Genomic DNA, 8972 nt, shown 5'->3' with positions numbered 1-8972 from the left:
TTAGTGGGTCGGGAGGAGCTGTTGCTTCTCCAGCTACCGTTCCGGGCGAGAAGCAGGGTCACCTGGACGGGTCGGCTGGACGGGTCGCCTGGACGGGTCGGCTGGACGGGTCACCTGGACGGGTCGGCTGGACGGGTCACCTGGACGGGTCAGCTGGACGGGTCACCTGGACGGGTCAGCTGGACGGGTCACCTGTTAACAGAATAATTTTCGTATTTAACTAGGTCATTTTAACCTGACAGAAACATCTGGAGCCCCACGTCATTCTGACGTCTGACCACTAGGTGGAGACGGGCAGACATTTTAATTTTTTTTTTATGTACTAATATAGTTGCATTAGAAGCTAAACCAAAATAAGGTTTTGTTTTGCAATGTCTTTCAAAATAAAACTGAAACATCCTATATAAAATCCCAGCTGAACCTGATCAGCTCTGGTTTAACCCGTTACTGGATTTAAGCCCCGACTTACTTCGCTACCTGAAATAAAGCAGAGATAAAGACACCAGGTGTATTTAAAGTCACAGACACGTCGGCAGAGATCTGAGAGAAAAAGCTCAGATTGGTGGCGTTGGTCTGAGAGTGTGCTGATAAGAAACGGCTGAGCAGGAAGTGATGTCACATTGTCTTTTCGCGGCGTGCAGGCTGCTGGCGTCGCGCTGGAAGTTATCCGTTCCTGAACCGCTCCAGCGCAGAGACACTCAGCTCCATCGCTCCGCTCGCGGTTAATTGGTTTTTGGGGTGGAGTGGGAGGCTGGAGGCAGCGCTGCCTGAGGGCCAGTTGATCAGATGAGGAGAGAAACATGCAGGGACAAAAGGTGGAGAAGGAGCGATTCCTCAGGAAACACCTTTTATTCAGGCATGAAACGTGTTTACAAAACGCTACATTGTTTCCTATCCATGATGCTGTGGGCCTGGTTTCTCCATCGTTAGTGGATGAAGCTTCTGCAAAAGGAGATTAAAAGCAGATTTTTGTTTAATTTTCTTTGTGATTTTTTCCCCAGAATGAAGAAACTAACATTATTCATTCACAAAGTGATTTAACTGTAGACTGATTATAAACTGTATCAGCCCAGCCGCCGAGCTCACATCCCCTTCTCCCTGTCGGCGGTACAGCGGTGATGTCAGGGACTGAAGGATGAGCTATAGTCGCGCTTTAACAGTTCGGGTTGAGCGCTGTGAGCCGAGACGGCAGCATGGCGTTTATAGGTAAGGTTTACATTGGAGCCGCCTGGCAGACCATCTTCCAGATCGTCCAGTTCGCGCGATCCGCGCCGAGTTACAAACATCCAGAGGAGCACGAGGCGCTGGACACACTGCGCTGCGTTCCCGCTTCAACGCATCAACAATAAACCAGCTTCAGCAGCTGCTAGCTGCTCCAGGCTCCGAGTTGAAACTGATAGTGTTGAAATGATCGGATCGCTCTCTGTGGTTCTGAACTGATTTGAATTTGTGTTTCATCACCAGCAGCCTGATGTTTCTGTTCTCTGGGTTTGTTGAACTTCATGTCAGATGGACTTCAGATTGACAGAGTCGCTCTCTGTGGTGGTGAAACTTGTTAGCTCCACTGTTGCGGGCATGTCCATGTTGTAAAGTTAAATTATCATGAGGCCCGGTCATTAGCCCCGCCTCCTTGTCATTAGCCCCTGCCATTAGCCCCTGTCATTAGCCCCGCCCCGGTCATTAGCCCTGGCTCCTTGTTATTAGCCCCGCCCCNACTGTAGACTGATTATAAACTGTATCAGCCCAGCCGCCGAGCTCACATCCCCTTCTCCCTGTCGGCGGTACAGCGGTGATGTCAGGGACTGAAGGTTGAGCTATAGCCGCGTTTTAACAGTTCGGGTTGAGCCCCACCTCCTTGTCATTAGTCCCGGTCATTAGCCCCAGCCCCCTGGTCATTAGCCCCGCCTCCTTGTCATTAGCGCCGCTCCCGGGTCATTAGCCCCACCTCCTTGTCATTAGTCCCGGTCATTAGCCCCGCCTCTTTGTCATTAGCCTCGGTCATTAGCCCCGCCTCCTTGTCATTAGCGCCGCTCCCGGGTCATTAGCCCCACCTCCTTGTCATTAGTCCCGGTCATTAGCCCCAGCCCCCTGGTCATTAGCCCTGCCTCCTTGTCATTAGCGCCGCTCCCGGGTCATTAGCCCCACCTCCTTGTCATTAGTCCCGGTCATTAGCCCCAGCCCCCTGGTCATTAGCCCCGCCTCCTTGTCATTAGCCCCGCCTCTTTGTCATTAGCCTCGGTCATTAGCCCCGCCCCTGGTCATTAGCCCCGCCTCCTTGTCATTAGTCCCTGTCATTAGCCCCGCCTCCTTATCATTAGCCCCGCCCCCGGCCGCCTTGTTCCGCTGGTGGAAACGTGAAGTTTCCTGGTGAACAGCACCAATGTTTAAAATAATAAACTATGTTGTTCTAGATTAGCTTCAGATTTTGTTTCCATCAAACAGAAAATCGTCTCTGCAGTTCAACGTTCGGATTCTCCAAAATAAAAGCCCTCAGCAGAGCCAAACGCTCTGGACGTTTTCCATTCAGAGCAGATCATTAGATGTTCTCATACTGGGAAAGTTTCCTGCTGCTGGATAGAAGAAGAAATGTGGGTCAGAACTTCCCCAGCAATCAGAGATTCTCTTTATCCAGCAACTTATTAATTAACAACAAGCAACATGAAGAGCACAAACCAAACATCTCCAGAATGTAGTAACTACAAAACTACCAGCTTGTCTGAAGCCTGTTTTCCTCACTGCTGGTGAATCTGATGCTCAGAACGTAAAATAATTCAGAAATCATGTGATCCGTTTCATCCGTTAGCATCGTGAAGCTTCATGTTTTTAATAATGAAATCATGTTTAATTCAACCAATCAGTGTTTTTCTGGTGGAAACCCAACAGCCCCCAGTTCCTTCAACTGGTTCTGCTGGGCAAGTGGATCCTTTAAAGGTCGGATCTGTTGAACATTTAGTGACTTTAGAGGCGTTTTCTGTCAGGAATCAGGCAGAAAGCAGCGGACTGAGCTGAACCATGAGGTCCAAATGCAAGATGGCCGCTGCGCCGCTCGCCGAGCGTTTCCCTCCAGTTTGGCATTTAAAGCACCCAAGTTCAGCCCTGCAACCCAATCAGATGAAGACCTCAGTCCTTTTTAATAATTTATTAAATACATGTATTATTTTTAATGCAATAAAAATAAAGTAAGGAATGAGTTTAATTTAAATTTCTTCCTGACGTCCTGGTAGGAGCCGTGAACCGCGGTTGGTTTAGAAGCTAATTAAAAACGCTGCTTGAACAATAATTGAATAAATGTAAAATGATCAATTAAGCTGTTGGTTTAATTTAAAATCTCAGTGTGGAGCTAAACGTGTGTGTGTGTGTGTGTGTGTGTGTGTGTGTGTGCGCGCGTTAGAACAACAGCTCTAACAGCAGCAGGAACATAGACGGTTCGTTTATCTCTGCCTTTCTTTCCTCCTCATGATTAGAAGAGGTTAAAAAACATAAATCCTGTTTTTGCTGTAGTTGAGTTTGTTTTATGTTTTATGTTAATAAATTCACACGGCAGTAATCTGTAAAAAGGAAACGGACTTTCCACATGGTTTCACTTTAAAAACATCAACTTGTACTGATTTTCTTACATTTTCTTCAGTTTTTTTCCATATTAAAGTTCCAGTGGGAACCTTGTTTGTGTGTTTCTGGTACACCCATGAATCAATCCTAGGGCCAAAATGGCCCCCGGACCTCACTTTGGACCCCTTCTGTATGTGGTTTTGTCCAGGAAAGGGTCAGCCGGACGCTGAGACCCAGACATGACTAAGCGATCAGGAGACGGCGTGAAGAAGACGCCCTTGCTGCTGAATCGAATCAGAGCGTGAGCCGCTCTCTGTCGGTCAAATTGAACAAGCGTGGCGTGACGCCCGCCGCCACATCAGCCTCCTCTCTCACCTTTAATCGGTTTCCTTCACGCCTCAAATTAATTTGCTCTCCTGTAATTTGCTACCTGAGTTTAGCGGCGGCTGAATAAATAAAGGTGAAACCCGTCCTGTCCTGACGGGAAGCGTCGCATGGCGCTCCGCGTCTGATGGCTCAGGTCTCTGTTTGACATCCTGCTCTGTCCTCCGTCATTCACACACACACACACACACACACACAGAGGTTTGGCGTTATTAGCTTTGCAAGTCCGTCTGAGCCTCAGATTTGTAACGTCTCTGTGTTTCAGACACTTTTATGTCTTTGGGTTTTTCTGTGAACCAGATTAAATAAAACATGGCATGACAGCGGATCAGCTGAGTCCAAACGGTCCCAGCTGGGCCCGGTTCTGATGCTTCACAGCTTCATGGTCCCAGGAGCAAAGCCTCCTGCTTTTCCCTCCAAGGTGTGGAGCAGATCCTGGTCCATCCTGTTGCTGCGTCTCCATCATAAATGTGCAAAACGTTTTCAGGTTTCCACTAATGTAGAGAAAACAGACTTGGCATTTCCGGTGTTTCCATTAAATAAGTGATGCGGTCAAAATCACACATGCCACGTCTTTATGTTTTAAATTGTTTTTTAAACTGTTTCCATCCAACAGTCACATGAATTTTGAGGTAAAATGTCAGGAAACAAACCATTTGAATGAGGCGTTTCTATCTGCTGGTTTGGAGCGAAGCGGCCAGGCTGCGCTGTGTTATGGCTGCAATGAGCAGCAAGTAGAGCAAAAGGTCTTTTATTCTGAAAATATGATATCCTGCAGAATGTCTCCAAGAAAATCATTTTTACATATTCTTATCTTGAATCATACATTTCGGTCCATTTACTCCTTAATGTCAAGTTTAAAAGCTAAATTGAGAAGATGTGAGAGAAAACAGAACTACGTAGACAGTTTCTTCAAAATAAGAGCGTGAATATAAATGACAGTCGAAAAGAAAGACTGAACCACTGTTCAGTTTTTGTTGTCAAAGCAGAGGTAAATTATCAATCTATGATTTATCAGGAAAAATTAACTTGGGGTAAGCTAACGGTTTTCAACATTAGCTGAAGCGCTAAGCTAACGACAAGCTATGAGTGCATTAGCAGAAATATGTCAACACAGATATTTGGGGAAAGATTCTGGTAAAGAACAGTTGAAATAAATCCAGATTATTGACGATCAGCTGATTGTTAAACTGTTTGCAGTAAAATATTCAGATTATTCTGCCTGAACTGAAGGATCCGTCTGCTGTTCGCTCTGAGGACTTAAAGGTCAACGTTTCACTTCGGAGGGAGGGAGGCCGCGGTTCCTCTGAAATAAACGGGACGTTTGTTATCTGTGACGCAGCAGCAGCACCTGCTGCAGCTTCAGGGTTTCAGACGTTCTGCTGCTGGTTTCTGCAGGTTATAATTGTGTGACATCATCGCGTCGGTTCTGATCGGATCCGTTCCTCCGGTTCTGATCTCAAACCCAAAAAAAGGACAAAGATTTGTCATTCTTCCTCCCAGAAGCAGAACAAATCTACTGTACAGCAGCCCCTCTCTGGTGTCCTTTTTGTGATGTTGTTGCCATGGCAACTGTGATTTTTATTTCATTTTTTTCACGGAGCTTCGCTGTGTCACCTCTAGAGGGCGTCACATTTTGACACAGTCTGACTCCTGGCAGAGGCAGCGACCCAGTTTCAGTTTCACCCACTGGAAACCAGTTTACCCTGATTCACCCAGTCTGAGCTGACTGGGACATGGGTGCATGATGGCCATGTAAAAATCTGAAACGTGTGGCATGCATTTGTGTTCAGCTCTCTTTTACTCTGATTTACCTGAATAAAGTCCAGAGCAACAATCAGCCTCTGGGAGTTACTATGGGATGCTTTGGACCAGGGGTGTTCAAAGTGGGGGTCGGGGGCCGTCTGTGGACCCTGGACAGATTTTTTTGCGGCCGTCTGTCCACATTTCAAAAGTAAATTAGAACAAAACTGCGATGTTTTAGTAGGGAATGTTTGATGAACACAAAGTGATCGTCTTCTCTAAGCTTCCCGCTTTCCTTGTGTTGCCATGGTAACTAACCATCTGCTCGTTCTCTCTATAATCCACCTCTGCTTTTAGCTGCTGTATTAAAACTGAACACAGGAAGTGATTTCGACCAAAGACGAACCCAGATCCTGTTTTTTTTTATAACTTTATTTTTATTTGTGTTGATGTTATTAGAGTACACTCAAGAAGAAAGGTCAGACAATACATAGAAATGATAAAAGACAAAAAATACAGAACAATCGAACCAAAACTCACACCAGGGGGAGACTCTTATTTTAGTAACACAAAACACAAGGGGCCCATTCATGTCCAAAATGAGTCCTGTATCGTTGATGTTGTCCAGGCTTTGCTCTTCCTGTGTCCTCAGTCTGTGTTAGACTCTCCATCTCACATGATGACTTCAGTCTGAATCCACTCCTTTGTGGGAGGACGTTCAGATTTGCACCACTTTCTGGTTGCCACCTTTTTGGCTGCCACCAACAGAACTTTTAACAAACAGTCATTATTAAGTCCAATATTGTCCAAAAGACCAAGGCATAGAACCAGACTTGGGTATTAGTAACCCAATATTGTTTCAATCTTATTGTGCATTTCGTTCCAGAACTGTGTAATTCTGGGGCAAAGCCAGAAAATATGCTGATTAACATTCAGTGCTCCAGCAAGGCTGATCTGAATTTACTAGTAATTTGGGGTGTTATAGAAAATCTGATTATATTCTTCCAACAATGTTCTCTCCAGATTCTGGAAGAGGATGTGAAGAAAATCTTCACTAAAGGATTTATACCACTCAGATGGCCGTCCATCACTTCCTGGTGTTTTACCGTTTTAACCCATTAATTGCCTTTTTATTTCTGTTCTTGTTATTTAGGTTTGTTTTGGGTTTCTCCAGGGCAGGTCCAGGTTCTATCTGTCCATCCTTAGCAGAGGGAGGTTGACTGTATAATCTCTGGTAGTTTGTCCTAAACCTGTTGCTGCTTCATTTGATTTGTTTCATCCTTTAATTTACAGATATTTCTATCTGTTGCTTTTTCAGTTTCTTTGCCGACAGTTTCGTTCCTTTATATCCCTCCTCATGATATGATTAATAAACTTTGATTTCTTTTCAATTTCATATGTAAGCATTTTATCAGTGTTGTTTCTTAGTTCTTTTATCTTTATAAACTGGTTGGGATTTTGGGTTCATTTATGTTGTTTTTCCAGATCTGTTCGTTGAGCTCTTCCTTTTTCATAGGCATCCACTCTGGATTTCTTAACGGCCGCAGTTTTTGAGATCGATTTTCCTCTTAATACTGTGCATCCCATAATGTCACCGGATTAACCTGTCCATCATTGTTCTCTTCTATGTAAGTTTTTATATCGTGGGAAATTTCAGCTTTGATTGTTTTGGAGTCCAACAAGCCTACATCTAGTCGCCATGCAGTTTAGCGTCTTCCGGAGGATAAATGTAGTTTTAGTGAGGGTCAGATATACTGGTTTCTTCTGTTTTACATTCCTTTACCTTATCAGACGTATTCATGAAAAGGTGGTCAGTTCTGGAATAACCTTTAATGGGCGCAGAGTAATGGGGATAATCCTTTATATTGGTCTTTAATTCCCTCCAGACATCAACAAATCCAAACTCAAGTGCCAATTTAAATCTTTGTAGTTGAATTTTGTTGTTTTTTACTGTTTGTTGTATCAAGTTTTGTGTTTAATACCACATTGAAATCCCCTCCCCAGACCCACATTCCCTCCGTTTCCATAGTTATTTTATTGAGGAGGCTGTTAAGGAATGTTACCATTTGGGGGTTGTAAACATTGACCAGTGTTACAAGAGTCACATGCCTCCTCCTTTATCTGGCAGATCGTGGCTACAACCAGATTTTACTGAGTCATGAATTACAATTGAAACTCCTTTTGCTTCCATGTCTGAAAGATCTATAAAATATATTTGAGTTTTCATGTTCCGATGTGGACAGGTGGATGATTAACTGTGTTTTCTCTTTTCGCATTTTAGTTAGAAATTTTTACGTTTTATAGGATTATTCATACCGTTCACATTCAGTGAAACCATCTTGATATTATCAGCCATTATTTAGTTTGGTAAGGTCACCATGTGATTTTAGAAAAAGCCCCAACAAATATCTGGACAAGCCGTTAAAACAGATGAACAAATGGAAACTTCCAAAGGTGGAGATGTGTGAAGGCATCCCTCAGCATCAGCCTCATCCTCACATCCTCCCGACTGTTCGCCAGTATCTGGTGTTTTAGACGTTTTCTTTTCGGTCTTGTTCATTTTCGGCATCTTCCCCCTTTAAGTGGTTTAGACTGAAGTTTTGGTAATTATCTGAGTTAAGCAGGGGGAAAATTAAATACCGACATGGAGGAGCCCGTTTCTACGTGGCCATCTTGTCGCAGCGCTGACTCGGAAGTTTCCATCGCTCAGAAAGACAAAATGTTGTTGAGATGGTAAAAAAACATTTTAGTTTGTAAAAATTAATTTTTTTTTCCTTGTTCTTTGGAGCTGATGATTTTGACTCGTGAAATAAAGTTTAGATCAAAGCAGATTAGTTGGTTAGAGAGGCCTAGTCAAAGTCCAGGCCTAGATCCAAATGAAAATCTGAGCCTGAGCAAATGTGCAAAACTGGTGGAAACGATGAGAGGATTGAAAACAAAGAAATATCAGATGTTTTTACTAAAAAGAAAACGACTTAGTTTTGGAATCCGATGTTCTGCATTCACAGAACGACCAGCCGACCAGTTAGTCGGCTACCAAACGTAAATCAAGGTAACGGTGTGGCTGTTGCCGTTGGTAACGACCCGGGTCAGCTGACAGTCGGTGACGAGTCTCCGTGGAAACGGCGCTGACAGCAGGTGTTCTCCATGCGGCGCAGAGTCACAGCTATCAGTCCGCAGACAGAGACACACACACACACACACACACTCAGAGACACACACAGAGAGACACACACAGAGACACACACACTCAGAGACACACACAGAGAGACACACAGAGACACACACACACACAC

This window comes from Poecilia formosa, unplaced genomic scaffold, assembly GCF_000485575.1.
Source record: "Poecilia formosa unplaced genomic scaffold, Poecilia_formosa-5.1.2 Scaffold521, whole genome shotgun sequence".
In the NCBI taxonomy this organism is placed as follows: Eukaryota; Metazoa; Chordata; class Actinopteri; order Cyprinodontiformes; family Poeciliidae; genus Poecilia; species Poecilia formosa.
This window is presented reverse-complemented; position numbering follows the sequence as displayed.